At 36.5% G+C, this 18333-nt stretch overlaps 1 pseudogene; it reads right to left on the bottom strand.

Moving 5' to 3' along the window:
* LOC124973162 (polycomb group RING finger protein 2-like) overlaps nt 1-18333 on the bottom strand; it is a 75816-nt pseudogene that overhangs the window by 52633 nt on the left and 4850 nt on the right.

The raw sequence follows: 18333 nt of genomic DNA, 5'->3' as shown, positions 1-18333 counted from the left end.
AGAAACCATGTTTTCCCAGTGTCTTCAGGAAGCCAGACAATACTAGGCTTAGCACAGTCACATCTTTGCACACTGTCCTTTTGTCAGCTGTGGATCAAATGTCTACCAAGGATAACTTTGTGGGAAGACAGAGAAACCAACAACTCCAAAATAATAATACCTTTGAAAGAAGGGGAGAAAAGTGGTTCTGTACACAGAAGTAAGCCAGTCCTAAGGGCTCTTGTTTTCCAATCTTGTAAAATCATCAGGGACAGACCTATGTTGGATCAATATACCATGACTTCTGACACAAGTTTCTCATTTATTCAGCTGAGAATATTTCCAAACCAAATTACATTGAGTTTATAGCTCCAAGTATAGAGAGTGCACATCTTTCTCCCTAAAATAATCTAGTCTCTGTGGTATGTCCATGTGGTCAAAATGACATTCTCTCACCTAGGAGATGAGCCATATGACCTGATAGACACTAATGATCATATAGAAGTAGAATAAGAGACTTGGGACACCTAAAAAGATATAAACAGCTCTACCTCACTCTGCTCTCATCCTGAACACTCCAAGACTTCCCATTCTGTTCATTGGAAAACTCAAAGCAGTTGGGGCATATAGATTAAATTTCATCTTTCTCAGAAAGCAAAATAAAGTCACTCTTCCTTAGAGGACATAGACTGTGGCCTGAGCACTTTTCTCCCATAGATGACCTCACCGATTGCTACTGCTCAGTCTTGTTTCTCAAATGTGCTTCAGTTTGGTTACCTCTGGCTCCTCCTCCAGTGCTGGTGGGGGATGACCAGAAGTGAGTGCTCCTTCATACCTGCCCAAATTCAGCAAAACCACAACAAAAAGAGAGGTGAGTAGGAATGAGTCACACAAGGAGGCTAACGAGACAGAAGTCCAAATAATTCAAGGGCAGAATTTGTGCCAAGGAAAGTGGTCCTTGTGGAATAATCATGAGAGAGAGGAGAAATCCTCCTCCAACCAAAAATTATTTCTCTACTCTCACTGTTTGGTTTATTCTTTTGGGTAACAACTTTATATTTTACAGATTATATTTAAGATTGCTAAAAACTAGGAGAAAAACAAATATTATAAAGAAATAATAATACTGGGTCAACCATGGTAAAACTGTTCTACAGGTTTTTATGCAGATTTTAGAATAATGGTTTAAAAATATGGATGATATTAACTCAAGTAATTCTCAAATATAAAAAAAAGTAAATTGCATGTATGATGAAATTACTATTGTGCTATCTGTTACTGTATATCTTGAGCACATTATCTGAAGCATATACAACTGTAGTGGCATATTGAGTTTGTGGGTCAGTATGTAGAAAGATAGAAAGGAATTATCTGCTTACAGTCCCTGTTCCCACTCAGAGCCTGTGGGACACCCAACTCTGCCCTGGATGTCCTACAGAGCTGTCATTGGAAACACATGCTAGGAAGCTCATAGAGATATTTCTAGTTGCCCTGACTCAGGGGATGTGCCATGCTTAAAGAATGGTGCTGAATTTTGAATTAAGGATGCATATGTGGGCAGTGCCTTTGTGGGTTTTTTAAAGGCAGGTGAGTGACCACTGACTGATACCAGGTGACTGACCTGGCATTTGCATGGGCAACAAGGTTGACATGGGGTTTGTGCAAGGCTGCAATCATGTGACCACTGGAAATATTTCTCACCAGTGAGCTAGTGAGCCCAGAATTACAGCTTGCTTTTACACCATTTTGAATTCACTAACAAGTATATTCTGGAATTATTGTGATTTTCTGACTCCAGCCTGGATGCAGGCTCAAGATATAGATTAAACTCACTTGGATGAAATAAAAGTTCTAATGTTGCATCCAATTTCAAATCTCCAGGGCACCTGCCAGACTTGCTATAAGCCTCCACAGAAGTGGGCAATAGTGCACTGACAAATTCCCAAGGGGCTGAAAGTCCATCCCTATTTGTATAATTTTGGATTGTTAAGGAGATGACAAATCAGCACTCCAAAGGAAATTTTGAGAGGTTTTATATGGAAAGAGACCCAGGTAATTAAACATTGAAGAAATGATGGTTTATTAGCACTATAACCCAACAGAAGGTAGAAATCTGGCACCCACATTCTGGAGACATTTACTTGTTTAGCTCATGTTAAGAAAGATTTTCAAGACAGCAAGACATTTTCTTGACACATTCAAAGTTTCCAATGTTCTAGGCACAAAATTGTCCAGAGTTGGGAATATTTTTAGATACTGACTCAGCCCTCAGCAGAACCATATGACCACTTATCAGGAGGCAACCACTGGTAAAAGACAGCAGCCCAGAGAAGACCAATCCAAGCAAGTCCTCATATGAGATCATATCTGAGAAATCCTTTTACATTCACCTTCTATGTTTGTGTGTAATGTGCATGAATGTCAGGGGATCTGCAATGATAGGAGCAGGATATTCCATGTAGAATCTGTGACAGAACTTTCATGTTTCTGTCACTGAACATGGCTGGTAGGGTGGATATTTAAGTACTGGAGAGTATTTTCTTTCTACTCAAATATTTAACCAAAGACTTTATTTTATAAAACAGTGTCACCCAAATATAGAGGCTTATCCATGTATTTATAAATAACTAATCTGGATATAAAAATATTTATTGGGGATTGTCCCCTGTGGAATCAGCCAGGATGGTCAGAGTTTATTATTTTCCTACATGTAAGACAATCTCTTCATAGAGTTCCATGTAGATATTCATGGAGTTACTTCTTATTTCTGTCTCCTTGAGGAAAGAGCAAGTGGACCAAAAATCAATACTGATATCTTTGGTCTATGGTTACATGAGACATCAGGAGAATGGTCTAAATAGGCAGGAATCAGAACTTGTCAGGAGAGGTCCATGACAAATACCCAAGTATGAGGATTCCCCTAAACCTTTTCCAGGAATTTACCACTCAAATGACCTACATTCCCATTCCCAAAGAAATATAGACTGTATACTCTCTCGGGAAAATCAATAGGTGTAAATCTACATAAATATAGAAAGAAGAGAACTTATTTCTCCATTATTTTCAATGTTTACTGGGCACCCAATGTTTATTTTCTGTCACTACTCTTTTGTTTTAGCTACCTGCCCTGGAAAACCATGTACCTGCCATCTCTACTGTACATCTAGTTATTTTAGAAGACTTAAAACCTAACCTTTCCCAAGAAAGTGTTTCACACAAAGAGAAGAAAATTTACACAAACAAATGAGGTAGAAGGAGTCCATTGGTTTTTCATGATTGTACCATGCCACAAAGTAAATCTCTATAGCCCCATCATGTAAGAAGTGTGTCCCCAAAGTCTTTTATTCCAGGAATAGATTTCATTCCTTGAAGTACTCAGCCTTTCGATGCTGGTGGATGTGGTGTGATTCATTTGTACCTTCATTCACCTATGCTGCAGGGACAATGTATATGTGACCTAGTGAGCTCCATCAATATCATTTGGCAGTCATGAAAATGCAACGAATGGGATTAAACAGAAATTTATTTGTGCTGATTCCAGGGTCTCTATATCATGGTGTTTCCTGGAATCTTTTCCTTCTAGACCCACTCTTTTGCATGTATATTGCCATCTTATGACTCTTTACATGCCATTTTTTCCAATCCTTTTGTTTCCTCATTGATGTTATTTATAAGAAGATTAGACTTTACACCAACTAACTGGAATACCATTAATCATGTATTTAGGGACCATATAATTCAATGGAGTCATCAGGTATTTGGAATATCAACATATGAGATTTGGGGCGAGGATAAAATTCAGCTGGTAATGTAAACTAGTTGGTTGTTGAAAACAGACTCCCAGGAAAGTGAATGCTGAGTTAAGGGATATGCACATGCAAAAATTTACTGTCTACAGGCATTTTGCTTTACAGATGAGCTACTGAAGTTTCATTAGCACAAGAAATCTCTGATTGTAGCAGCTTCTCTCAGCCTGGTTTCTCTGTGTTTTGACATTTAAAACTATTTTTCTTGTTAGTCTCTTGTCCATGGTCCAAGGTTGCATAGTGCTTAGCCATTTTCTGACATATCATTTTAATTCAGAAGTATATTATCTTTTCATCATGGGCACTCATATCATTCACATGACTAAATACAATATTTTAATGCTTTCTTTTGGAAATCCAGATTCCAATTATCTGATGTTTCATGGGACTGCCAATAATTATATATTTCTCCTTGACATCCTTTTGTTCTATGCCCTCAATAAAAAATTTCTGCTGCATGACTCTATAGCCCATGTCCCACTTTGGTTAGAAAACATAGGGCTTGTTGGTCCTTTACATTCCTCTAAGTTTGTGTGTTCTATAATTAAACCCTGATATAACTTCCTACATATTTGACATCAATGTATATTTTGATATGTAAGCAGGTGTTTAGATAAATTCTAGCTGATATTTGCCCTTGATGTAAACTGAATCAGATTCTCTGGGTTCTGGAATGGGAGTCCCAAGATGATACATGTATATGAGAATGTTCTGTTTGTATTATGCTATGTAATACGCAGGACTGGATTTCATGTACATATATCACAAATCCTGCTGTTTTGAATAATTGTCACTTTCCAAGTCTGATGAAAATAAGAAATATTTCAAGAGTCTTGTGATCTAGTGAAGCTGATTTGCCTTTGGAATCAGACACTGCTCATCCTGAGTCCCAGCCCACCTACTTATTAACTGTGGGAGTAGGTACACAGAAGTAAACAGATATTATAGCTTGGCCATTATGTCTAACCCCAAATTGCCAAATAAGTTTGAATTTCATGTATGTAAACAACAGAGTCAGGCCATGGAAGAATGCAGGCTGTATCCCTAACCACTAAGAAACCCAAGTTGTTTTTTCTACTGTATGATATCTGCAATGTGAGAAACTTGTGTCATTATGAAATGAGAAAGAATGATTTACTTTTGAACTTTTCCTTGTTTGATCACCCTCCTCTCATTCAGGGTATTGTTTCTTCTAATTTTGTGCCTGAGGAGAGGAGAAATATTATTGAAGAACTGTATCTCTCAACACTAGCATATAAACAGAAAGATCAGGTCCTTTAAATTCCTGACATTAAGGCACCCATAACCCTCAAATCTTGAATGTGACTACTGTGAAATAAGGTATGATGGAGAATATCAAACTTGATGGTGTAGTTCAAAAACACATGTACTTCATTTGTAGTATTTTATAAGTCACATAAAGGTAATATTCTGGAAAGGCTATTATTTTATTAATATTAATTTCAACTATTTTTATGCTATCAATGTGAATACTAGAAATATTTAAGTTACATTTGTGCCTTAGGTGTTGTTTTCAGTAGATTAATGTTGCTTTTAGAGGTCATTCCCATTAAAATTTTAGTCTGTCTCCTAACCAGAAGAGAGAGCAGAAAAGCTAAATAACATTTCATAATAATTGTCATATTATTTTCATTCATGAATAAAATACTTGCATATAAAATCCATAAACTGAAATGACCATGTGCATTATGTTAAATTGGAAGTGTTCTGCTGGTTGAACTAGATCCTACCTCTAGAAGAAAATATTGCCTTACAATAGCAGCAGACTGAGGCTTTGGGAGCAATTCCCAAACCTCAAAAGAAAAAGAAAAAACTGCAACTAAGTACCTGTCATTCTGATCTTATTCATGCCTGGATTGGATATTATTTTCTGTCACTCAAAGAGAACACTCCTTGACTCGAGGGGCAGTTCTGAGGCTTCATCCAATCAGGAAGACTTAGAACTGTCCAATACTGTTTGCTGTCAGGGAGTTGGGGGTGGGCTTCCACCATCTTCCCTGTTTCCCCTGAGACCGCCATATCAGCCATTTAACTTAAGTTTCACTCTCCTGCTTTGGAATCCCTGGTTGCTCTGCTGTGCAGGGGCTGAAGATCCCTAGGGATAAGGACTGACTCCTGAGCACCAGGAAATGGTGAGTGGGCAGTGGCATCATGAGCCTGGGGAGGGAGGCTGTTGGAATGGCATGACTAACTGTGCAGTAAAAGGAGTTGGCAGACCAGTATTCTCTGCAGTCTCTGGAGTCTTCAGGACTGAACCCTCTTGTTGGGCAGTGTACCCTCAGTCCTGCTGGCCATTCAGGTGGGAAGCACATCAGTTGCAGAGACCCTCTCTCGCTTCCTTATCCTTTCAGGGAATCCTCAACCCATACCTCTACTACTGTTTGGCAAGTGTGTGCCTGTGGTCCAGCAATTACCCAGATGCTGGTGATTGACATGTGGGCCCATTGTCTTGATCAAATCTCCACATATCATTTTCAAGCAGACGAGGAACTGGGGTCTATAGGTACCTCACTTCCTCCTGAGCTAGCTAATTTTTTATTTTCTCTTTCTTTTTCCTTTCCTGCTCTTTTATTGTTTTGCTGGAAGTTGAATCTTGGGATACTTTACTACTGAGATATTCTTAGTGCTTTTTATTTTTTATTTTGAGACAGGGTCTGGGTTAGTTGGTGACATTGACCTTATTATGGTTTGATTTATTTAGATTTTTTTCTATTGCAATTAAGTGTATAATTTTTACATACATATGCATTCACATATGGATTTAGTTTATATTGTGATTTCTTGATGATAATTGAAATAGTATAGTTTTGTAATATACATGACTGTCAGGTAATGATAAGTACTCCTTTTGTTCTTAAAATTGAAAAATTTCTTGGCTAAATTATATAAAATTTTGTGGATGAATTTTGGAATTTTATAATTTTGTTTCTTATTTCATTAAAAGTACAGCATGTTGTTTTTTTATTATTGCATTGCAGTTATACATAATATTTGACTTCATTTTGACATAATCATATAAGCGAAGGATATAATTTGCTCCACTTCAGTACCCAGTAGTTCCTCTTTCCCTCTCCTTCTACCTTCCTCCTCTCTTCTGTTTATTTACAGTTTTATAAATTACTGCTTTATAGATACACATAAATGTATAAATTACTATGATGTATTCATATAGGTACACAACAATTTTATAGGGATACATTGTATATTAATTTTGGGGAAAATTGCTTTCTTTGTAATGATTAGTTTTATCATCTACTCATGGGATGTGTGAGTTTTTTATGTGCACTTCTGAGGATATTTATTTCCTCAGAAGTTGTGCATATTTTTTCAAAACATGTATACATGTGAAATATCACATGCATTTTGTACATATATAAAACTTAAATATGGTGTTTTATGCTATTTCTTAAACTGGATGTATTGTAACTTAAAAATGTGACTGGCTCCTAGTAACAATTTTTCCCACAGATTATTATTTATTTCTTCCAAGATGTATATTCTCTTTAACCATGCCCCTGAGATTGCAGGGTTGGTGTTTGGATGAGTAATATTTTGTTCTTACATGTTATTGTGGTCCCAAATGCTGTAATTTCTGTTAGTCTCTGTGACAGTGAACATCATATATCTTCAATAGCAAAAATTTCCACAAATAATATTAAACTCTGAGTTTTTGAATATTCAGTTGTTTTATAACATCACCAATTTTATTTAGTTGTATCTATGATGAAATTTTATATTTCTCTAAATGTTTTTAATATTTCTTTATATTTTGAATTTTTTATGATTATTGAAATCTTAGCTATAGATATCCCTTGTATTAATTGGCAGTTCAAGACATTTGCCTGCTTTTCTTTTGTGGTTTCTTGCCTCTAAGGTAAGAAAATGTTTCCAAAAAGGCAGATAGATATGGGTTTCAAGAAAAAAAGATTTTGTTTTTAATTAATAAAATAGAATATTTACATTTTTATTCCCCTTATTTTTGTTTTGTATGTATCACATGTATTGTATTTGGAGGTTATTTCAAATGAAATTCTAAATCTTATCTTTGGGAATTCTAAAAGGAAATATAAGTAAGAAAATCTTCACTTCCCTATTGCTGCAGGGAAATGAATATACTTAAAACCATTGGTTAAGTTTTTATGAATGACACATTCATAAAAACATCTACTACTCTTCCTTGAATATTTTTTGAAAACGTTATTGACAGTGAATCATTCATTCTCCTATTTGGAGTTTGAACTTTATTATGAAATATATAGAATAAGATTTGGCAAATTCTAGAAGTATGCATCATAGTTTATTTTTTTCTGAATGATTTGCTAAAGAGATAACGGTGAAAGGCATATATTTTTAGAAATTTTACATATTTTTTCTTCAAAATTTCTAATAAACTTTTTAGATTTATTTCTTTTCTGAGTAATACTCAGACAATGGGTCTGTGTTGTGTCTTTTTGTACCCTGTAATCTCCAAGTAATTACCTCATAAGGAATCTAGATTGGTAGCTCAGCTTTTGAAGAGTTACTTAACATGAAAGTGGGAAAAAGAAAACATTTCTTCTGCTCCTGGACTGTCTTTCTAGGTACTCTATTCAAAATGGAGATAAAATAATATTTCTTCAGACATAACTTCTACATCTGGAGCAAATCAACCTTTGAGGAGTTTTGAAGGGATTTTGTATAGTTCTGTTTCTGGGTGGTTCTCTCTGTGCAGATGAGTTGCCATTTGATATCCAGAAGCATGTGTTTTCTCATCTCTAAAATGGGAATAATTTTAGAGGACACAGATGGATCATGCTTGTCTTGGAGGCTAGTAACACATGTATGTGCTCTGGCCACACCTGACAAACCACCTGGAAAATGCTGTGCAGATACTGATTGTTTATCTGCAACTCACATGAATTTTTTTTCAAAAACTTTTTCACTGTAGGCACCAATGTCATCCACATTGCCAACATAAAACTTTGAATCTTCCTGTCTAAATTCCAATTTCCTATTCTCTAGTCCTTCAAGGTGGTATAAACAATTGTTTCCTTGAATGCTTTTACTGTGTCTCCACAATTAAAGTGTTTGTTGCTCCTTGCTTCTATCACCCACATTAAACTACGTTTAGAAAATGACATAGAAACCTGTGTTTTTTGCTGTTTTGTAAAGGACGGTTGACATTGCTTTTGGCTGGTGTCATTCCTTGTTAGAAACAGAACCAGGATTTCTCTAGGTCTGAGAAAAGTCAACTCATAAATAATCATGTATATAAAAAGATTTTGTTTTAATGCAATATATGTGCATATTATATATATATATAAATATAAATATAAATATAAATATATAGGTTTAGGCTAGTCTCTTACCAGCTTTTTTTTTAAGTGACAAACACCATTCCTTACCTGTATTTCTTCTCATGTACAAAAGCCAGGAGAGACACTGCTCTGAGTGAAAGCAGGGAGCTTTAAGAAGAAAGCTTCCAGAGTTAGGTTTTCTCCCTCCAAGTGCTGGCCATTGTCCATTCCATTCCACATACCAGAAAAAAAAAGAAAAATGCATAAAAAATTAGATATATGCACACACACACACATACACACACACACACAGAAACTACTTTTTTGAATAAGTGCCACAAACCAAATTCTAAAATAATAAGAAATATTGTATGAGTCATGTGGTGTAGTAGAGGCATTTGGACTTTAAATTATAAGCAACAATTTTTTCTACTCTGGATTTAACCCAGGGTCACTTAACCACTGAGTTACATCCCCAGCACTTTTGTTTTATATTTTATTTAGTGACAGGTTTTTGCTAAGTTGCTGAGACTGGCTTTGAAATTGCAATCTGCCTATCTCAACCTTACAAGCTGCTGGGATTATATGTGTGTGCTGTCATGCCTGGCAAGAAAATTTATCTTGATTTCAAGCTCACTTGCTTATTTAGGTTCTTTCATCATAGGAAGAAAAAAATCATGGACTGGAAATTATGTCTAGGGTCAAATTGCAAAATACGGTGTTGATCTTTAATCCTGAATCCTCACTGGTCCATCAAGATGGGCATATGTCAGTAGTAGACTCCAGAAGTTCTGTCCTGTTTCTGAAGAATATCTTCAACCACTTCCTGAAGTCCTATCTAAGCACATATATGCCAGCATTCCAGCACATTCCCAGATTGTGTGGTGGATTTTGGAGAGGGATGACCATCAGAATCACAACTCCATGTATTGTTTTCTGGCATGAGGAGGGCTGTGTTCTGTAGTCTGCAGGTGTCTCAGATATTCATTTTCTGAACTTGTTTTTTTTCATGGGATGGTGCTACTGTGCTTTAAACCCAGAGGTCCTTTACCACTAAGCTACATCCCCGGTAATTTTTATTTTTTATTTGAAACAGATGCCGAGTCTGGCCTTGAACTTGTGCCCAGTCTCATGAATTGCTAGGATTACCAGTGTGTACCACCTTGACTGAATGTGCCTGAATTTTCTAAATGTATGGGAATCAAAATGTAAAATCCAGAACCATGTTTCCCAGTTTATGCCTTTATATACATGTCAACAAATGCAAAAATTCCACCTCCCTGTCCATATTCCCAATGACAACTTCTCCTCTGATCAGTATTATCAATAATTTTCCCCTATTATATTTCAAATGAGCCCAGTATTTTAATTTTTTTTTTTTTACCAAGTACTGGACAGAACTTTTTAAATAATTTGTTTTATGGCTGGGTGCAATGACTCATGCCTATAATCCCATTGACTCTGTTGGCTAAGGCATTAAGATTACAATTACAAGGTCAACATCAGGAATTAAAGTTGAACTAAGAAAGACCTGTCTCAAAATATTAAACCTCGTACTGGGTGTGCAACTCAGATTTAACACTCCCATGTGACAAATTCCCAGTACCACAGAAAAAGTCAAAAACAAAGATTTTCATTGTTGTCGTTATTTATGAGTACTTCATATGATAGATATTAGAGACAAATCACTTGACCTTTGCAAAAATATGTGCTTGTACTTCTTTTGTCTCTCCAAGGCCAGACACCTTGTCACATGTCTCTGTGTTGAGAAGCCCCCTGGTGGAATTTATGTCAGAAGGTTCTCCTTTGCCCCTCTGGTATTTTCCTGGTACTGTGTTTCAGAACTGTCTGATACGAGAATCCCACAGCTGACACACGTGATGTCTCCTGGATCTTATCTTGTAAGAGAGCAGACTACATTTAGGGATTCTAGTTTTTCAGGGAAGAAGCTGAGTATCCTCAAAGCTGGGAGAAATCTCCTGGTTTGCCCTTCATCCAAAGGTCACTTCAGTTGTTCCCTGACCTTGACTACTTTAAATAATGCAATAATGAAGACAATAATGCAACCATATATTTAACATACTGACTTCAAATACTTTGGGAATACACACAGAATTATTATCATTATTGTGTTAACTTTTTTTAAAATTTATTGTTATTGGAAGCAAATGTGATACATGTTGCTTCTGTTTGTACATGAAGTAGAGGCATACCATTTCTGTAATCATACATTTACATAGGGTAATAGAGTTTAATTCATTCTGTTTTTTCCTTCCTCCCAATCCCTCCCACCACTATTTTCCCTCTATACAGTTCCTCCTTCCTCCATTCTTGCCCCCCTTCCACCCCTCATTATGTATCATCATCGACTTATCAGCGATATCATTCGTCTTTTGGTTTTTTGAGATTGGCTTATCTCATTTAGCATGATATTCTTCAATTTCATCCATTTTCCTGCAAATGTCATAATTTTATTTTTCTTTATGACTGAGTAATATTCCATCGTATATATATATCTATATCTATATATATATGTATATGTATATCTATATCTATATCAAGTTTCTTTATCCATTCATCAATTGAAGGACAATTAGGTTGATTACACAATCTGGCTACTGTGAATTGAGCAGCTATGAACACTCATGTGGCTGTATCTCTGTAGTATGCTGATTTTAAGTCCTTTGGGTATAGGCCAAGGAGTGGGATAGCTAGGTCAAATGGTGGTTCCATTCCAAGCTTTCTGAGGAATCTCCACACTGCTTTCCAGAGTGGCTGCACTAATTTGCAACCCCACCAGCAGTGAATGAGTGTACCTTTTTCCCCACATCCTTGCCAACAACTTTTGTTGTTGTATTCTTGATGATCGCCATTCTAAATGGGGTAAGATGGAATATAAGGGTAGTTTTGATTTGCATTTCTCTTATTACTAGAGATGTTGAACATTTTTTCATATATCTGTTGATTACTTGTAGATCTTCTTCTATGAAGTGTCTGTTCATTACCTTAGCCCATTTGTTGATTGGATTATTTGTATTCATGGTGTAGAGTTTTTTGAGTTCTTTATGTATTCTGGAAATTAGTGCTCTCTCTGAAGTATGAGTGCCAAAGATATTATCCCACTCTGTAGGTTCTCTCTTCACATTGCTGATAGTTTTCTTTGCTGAGAGAAAGCTTTTTAGTTTGAATCTATCCCAGTTATTGATTTTTGCTTTTAATTTTTTCATATGAGTACTGTTAAGGAAGTCTGATCCTAAGCCAACATGTTGAAGATTTAGATCTACGTTTTCTTCTATAAGATGCAAGGTCTCTGGTCTGATTCCAAGGTCCTTCATTCATTTTGAGTTGATTTTGTGCAGGGTGAGAGATAGGAGTTTAGCTTCATTCTGTTGCATATGTATTTCCAGTTTTCCCAGCACCATTTGTTGAAGAGGCTATCTTTTCTCCATTGCATATTTTTGGCCCCTTTTTCAAGTATGAGAAAATTGTATTTATTTGGGTTTGTGTCCATGTCCTATATTCTCTACCATTGATCTACCTGTCTATTTTGGTACCAATACCATGTCATTTTTGTTACTAGGGCTTTGTAATATAGTTGAAGTTCTTGTATTTTGATAGCTCCGGCTTCACTTTCCCTGCTAAGAATTGCTTTAGCTATTCTGGGTTTCGTACTCTTCCAGATGAATTTCATGATTGTTTGTTCTCTTTCTCTAAGGTGCATCATTGGAATTTTAATTGGAATTGCATTGAGACTGTATAGCACTTTTGGTAATATGGCCGTTTTGACAATATTAATTCTGCCTATCCAATAACATGGGAGATCTTTCCATCTGCTAAGGTCTTCCTCAATTTCTTTCTTCAGTGTTTTGTAGTTTTCATTTTAGAGATATTTACCTCTTTTGTTAGACTGATTCCAAAGTAATTTTTTTGAGGCTTTTGCAAATTGAGTTGTTTTCCTCATTTCCCTTTCAGATATTTCATCCCTTGTGTATAAAAATGCTTTAGATTTATGCATGTTGATTTTATAGCCTGCTATTTTGCTGAATTCATTGATGAGGTCTAGAAGTTTTCTGGAGGAAATTTTTGGATCCTCTAAATATAGAATGATGTCATCAACAAATAGTGACAGCTTAAGTTCTTTTCCTATTTATATCCCTTTTAATTTCTATAGTCTGTCTAATTGCTCCGACTAGTATTTCAAGAATGATGTTGATTAGAAGTGGTAAAACAGGACATTCCTGTCTTGTTCCCATTTTTAAAGGGCATGCTTTAAATTTTTCTCCTTTAAAAATGATATTGGCTGTGCACTTAGCATAAATACCCTTTACATTGTTCAGGTATGTACCTACTATCCCTATTTATTCTTGTGTTTTGAGCATGAACGGGTGTTGTATTTCATTGAACGTTTTTTCTGCATCAATTGAAATATCCACATGATTCTTATCCTTAAGTCTTTTGACATGATGGATTATGTTTATTGATTTACAGATGTTAAACCATCCTTGCATTCCAGGGATGAACCCCACTTGATTGTGGTACACAATTTTCTTAATATGTTTTTGGATACAGTTGCCAGTATTTTTTAAGAATCTTTGCATGTATATTCATCAAGAATATTGGTCTAAAATTTTCTTTCCTTGATGTGTCTTTGCCTCATTTGGTATGAGGGTGATATTAGCTTCATAGAATGAGTTTGGTAGGGTACCCTCCTTTTCTATTTCCTGGAATACTTTGAGAATGATTGGAATAAATTCTTCTTTGAAGGTCTTGTAAAACTCTGCTGAGAATCCGTCTGGTCCAGGGCTTTTCTTTGATGGTAGGTTTTTAATGGCTTCTTCTATTTCATTGCTTGATATTGATCTGTTTAAATTGTGTATGTCCTCCTGGTTCAGTTTGGGAGGAGCATATGTCTCTAGAAATTTGTCATTGTGATCGGTAATTTGTAATTTTTGGAATACAGATTTTCAAAGTAGCTTCTCATTATGTTCTGTATCTCAGTGATGTTTGTCATGATATTTCCTTTTTTATCACAAATTCTAGTAATTTGAGAATTCTCTCTCTTTCTCTTTGTTAGTGTGGCTAAGGGTTTGTCTATTGTGTTTACTTTTTCAAAGAACCAACTTTTCATTTTGTCAATTTTTTCAATTGCTCCTTTGTTTCAATTTCATTGATTTCAGCTCTGATTTTAATAATTTACTGTCTTCTACTACTTTTGCTGTTATTCTGTTCTTGTTTTTCTAGGACTTTGATTTGTAATGTTAGGTCATTTAGTTGTTGGCTCTTCATTCTTTTCTTGAATGCACTCCAAGCAATGAATTTTCCTCTTAGACCGCTTTCATAGTGTCCAGAAATTTTGATATGTTGTATCATCATTCTCATTGACTTCTAATAATTTTTTTTATCTCCACCCTTATGTTTTCTGTTATCCATGTTTCATTCAATAGCATATTATTTAGTCTCCAGGTGTTGGAGTAATTTCTTTTTTTTTTTTTGTCATTGATTTCTACTCTCAGTCCATTATGATATGATAGAATACAAGGCAGCATCTCTATTTTTTTGCATTTCCTAAGGGCTGCTTTGTGGCATAAAATATGGTCTATTTTTGAGGAGGTTCCATGTGCTGCTGAGAAGAAAGTGAATTTGCTCGTTGATGGATGGAATATTCTATATATGTCTATTAAGCCTAGGTTATTGATTGTGTTATTGAGTTGTATTGTTTCTTTGTTTGGTTTTAGTTTGAAAGATCTATCTAGTGGTGACAGTGTGTGTTAAAATCACCCAGAATTATTGTGTTGTGGGTATTTGATTCCTGAAATTGAGAAGGATTTGTTTGATGTACAGGGATACTTCGCTTTTTGGGGCATATTTACTATCGTTATTTCTTCCTGATTTATGGTTCCCTTAAGAAGTATGAAATGTCCTTCTTTATCCCTTCTGACTAACTTTGGATTGAAGTCCACTTTATCTGATATGAGATGGAAACCCCTGCTTTTTTACTGAGTACATGAGTGTGATAGATTTTTCCCATCCTTTCACCTTTCGTCTGTGGATGTCTTTTTCTATGAGATGAGTCTCTTTTAGGGTTTTTCTTTTTAATCCATTCTGCCAGTCTATGTCTTTTGATTGATGAGTTTAGGTCATTAACGCTCAGGGTTATTATTGAGATATGATTTGTATTCCCAGTCATTTGGATTACTTTTGGTTTTAAAGTTGGCTTGGATTCTCCTTTGAGTGGTTTTTCTCTAAGGTAGTTCCTCACTTCGCTGACCTACATTGTTGTTTTTCATTTCCTCCTCATGGAATATTTTGTTGAGAACATTCTGTAGTGCAGTTGTTCTATTTGTAAATTCTTTTAACTTTTGTTTATCATGGAAGGATTTTATTTCATCTTCAAATCTGAAGGTTAGTTTTGCTGGGTATAGGATTCTTGGTTGGCAACCATATTCTTTCAGAGCTTCAAATATGTTGCTCTAGGTCCTTCTAGCTTTTAGATTCTGGGTTGAGAAGTTGACTGCTATCCATATTGGTCTCCCCCTATATGTCATCTGATGCTTTTCTCTCGCGGCCTTCAAAATCCTATCTTTATTTTGAATGTAAGGCATTTTCATTATAATGTGCCTTGGTGTGGGTCTGTTGTGATTTTGTGCATTTAGTGTTCTGTAACCTATTGTATTTTATTTTTCATTTTATTCTTTAGGTTTGGGGAATTTTCTGTTATTATTTCATTGAATAGGTTGCTCATTCCTTTGGTTTATATCTCTGTGCCTTCCTCAATCCCAATTATTCTTAAATTTGGTCTTTTCATGATGTCCCATAGTTCTTGGAGATTCTGTTCATGATTTCTTACCATCTTCTCTGTTTGTTCAACTTTATTTTCAAGATTAAATATTTTGTCATTACAGTCTGAGTTTCTGTCTTCCAAGTGGTCTAGTCTTTTGGTGATACATTCCATTGAGTTTTTTATTTGGTTTATTTTTTCCTTCACTTCAAGGATTTCCCTTTTTTTTTGAGAATCTCTTATCTCTTTGTTGAAATGATCTTTTGCTTGCTGCAGTTGCTGTTTCAACTGTTTATTGGTATTATCATTCATTGCTTGCATTTGCTATCTTATCTCATCTTTGCTGCATGAATCATCTTAATCATGTATAATCTGAAGTTCTTGTCTGAAATTTCTTCTACCATACTGTCAATGGATTCTATTAATATAGAATGTAGATTTGTTTGGATCATGTTCTTCTCTTGTTTTTTTTATGTTGTTCATGATTCTTTCCCTCTAGCAGTACAGATCTGGGGTATTGCAGATTTCCCCCTATAGGTTTACAGTGGCTCTATGGGTTTCCAAAGCCTTTTCTTTAAGGGGAGATCAATGTTAGCAGTGCTCAATTCACACAGTATGCAGTCCTAGACCAAATAACCCCTATGATGTCATTAACAATATTGTCAAAATAAAGAGAATGAGTTCAACTATTATCTTCAGTATAGCAAACTGATTTGCAATAAGGTCTGCAGTTTCTAATGGAGGAAAAAGAGGATGTAGAGGGATGTAGTGTGTAGCTCTTAATGGGATAAGAAAAGAATATATAGAACTTCTAGATAATAGAAAGGGTGAGAGTATAATCAAAAGAAATTGGATGTTAGCTGTCGCGCTCCCTGCCCGCAGAGAGACACAACACCTGGTTCTTTTCAGCTCTTTATTGCGCGCGTCTGCCGTGGTTTGTTTCTCGCTTCTTCTTCCTCTTTTGGGGGAAGCTACACCTCGATATATGCCCCCAAGCGACCAATCATCATACAGAGCACGAGGGGAGAGCGTGGACAGATACAGGCAGCATATACAGGCATGCAGTGTCCATGAGGGGGCCTCAACCAATCACTGAAACTTCCTCAAGCGACATCAGTTGTTTGCGCACAAGCTAGCTACACTCAACCACACTGGCATCCTGCCAGGCGCCATCTTGGCCTTGCCACACCTAGGGCCAGGGGTCCGGCCGAAACCCCGACAGTTCCCCCTTTTCTCTTTTAAAAAGAAAAGGAAAGCTCGGGACCGTGCCTGTCTTAGGCGGAGTGGTCAACCACCGTCCTTACCTGTCATCGGATAACTGCAGAGCATGCTACAGCTCCTGTCTTAGGTTGGTACGGGGGTCACCTCCTTCCTTACCCGTCTGGCTAGCGATCCAGCATCGTGAGCCATACTTGTGGGGAACTGCCGGCCTCTAGGGCAGCCATGGCCTGATGGAAAATGATACGATCTCTAGCTTGATCTCGGCGCATGCGCATGATAAAGCGTGTGAGGAAGACAACAGCAACAACCATGAACATACAAAAGGCTCCCATACCTGCCCATTGTTTTACAAAGCTGAAAGAGGAGGATAACCAACTTAGCACTACGGACATAGGGGCTACATTAACTCTAGTAGCATTAAGGCTAACAATTTGAGATCTAAGAATAGCAGTAAGATTATCAAATGTATAAGACCAATTTGTTTGTAGCTGAGCAGACAAGATTCTAGACAAGTTTGCTGCATAACTGAAATTATGGTAAGCTACAGGTGTAACGCACAGTCCCGTCAGACGATAAATACATCCCACGTTTAACAGTTCCTGTAAAATGTCTATTTGTTCTTGAAGCAAGTCCACTCACTGGTTTACTAAAAGAATCCCTGCTTTTAAGTGTTGATCCACTGTCTGCTGAGTAGATAAGGCAGTAGCAGTCTGTTGAACCACCTTATTGATTGTGGCTGCAGATTGTACAGACGTAGTTAAGGCTACAGCTGCGGCAGTGGCGGCTGCCGCTGATGCAACTACGGCGGTGATGACTGCTGCGGTGATTCCAAAATCTCTCTTATTTCTGGAAAGCAATACTGGCAATTCATCATCTGTAACAGAGACTGGCATGGGCAAGAAAGTAGGGATACGCATAATGACAGCTCGGGAATATTTTGTTGCGTTCCAACACTGAGAAAGATAGCAGTTAGTTCCAGAGCAGCTGAGGGTCGTGCCATTAGAAACATTAGTCAATAGGAACATAAAAGGAGGGTAGACACACACAGGAGTGGGATACAATGTTATAGTATTGTTACAAGCTATCTTACTGGCCTGGGAAGGGCCTGTGCCAGTATGATCTGAAGTGAGATTCCAATAACAGGCCTTAAACGAACCTCCTTGTAGAGCAAACAAAGGCTGGAGATTAGTATATCCTGCTTGGGAGGTAAATAGGAACCAATTATCAAAAGGATTTATACTTTGACAAAAGC

This window comes from Sciurus carolinensis, assembly GCF_902686445.1.
Source record: "Sciurus carolinensis chromosome 14 unlocalized genomic scaffold, mSciCar1.2 SUPER_6_x, whole genome shotgun sequence".
NCBI lineage: Eukaryota > Metazoa > Chordata > Mammalia > Rodentia > Sciuridae > Sciurus > Sciurus carolinensis.
This window is presented reverse-complemented; position numbering and strand designations above follow the sequence as displayed.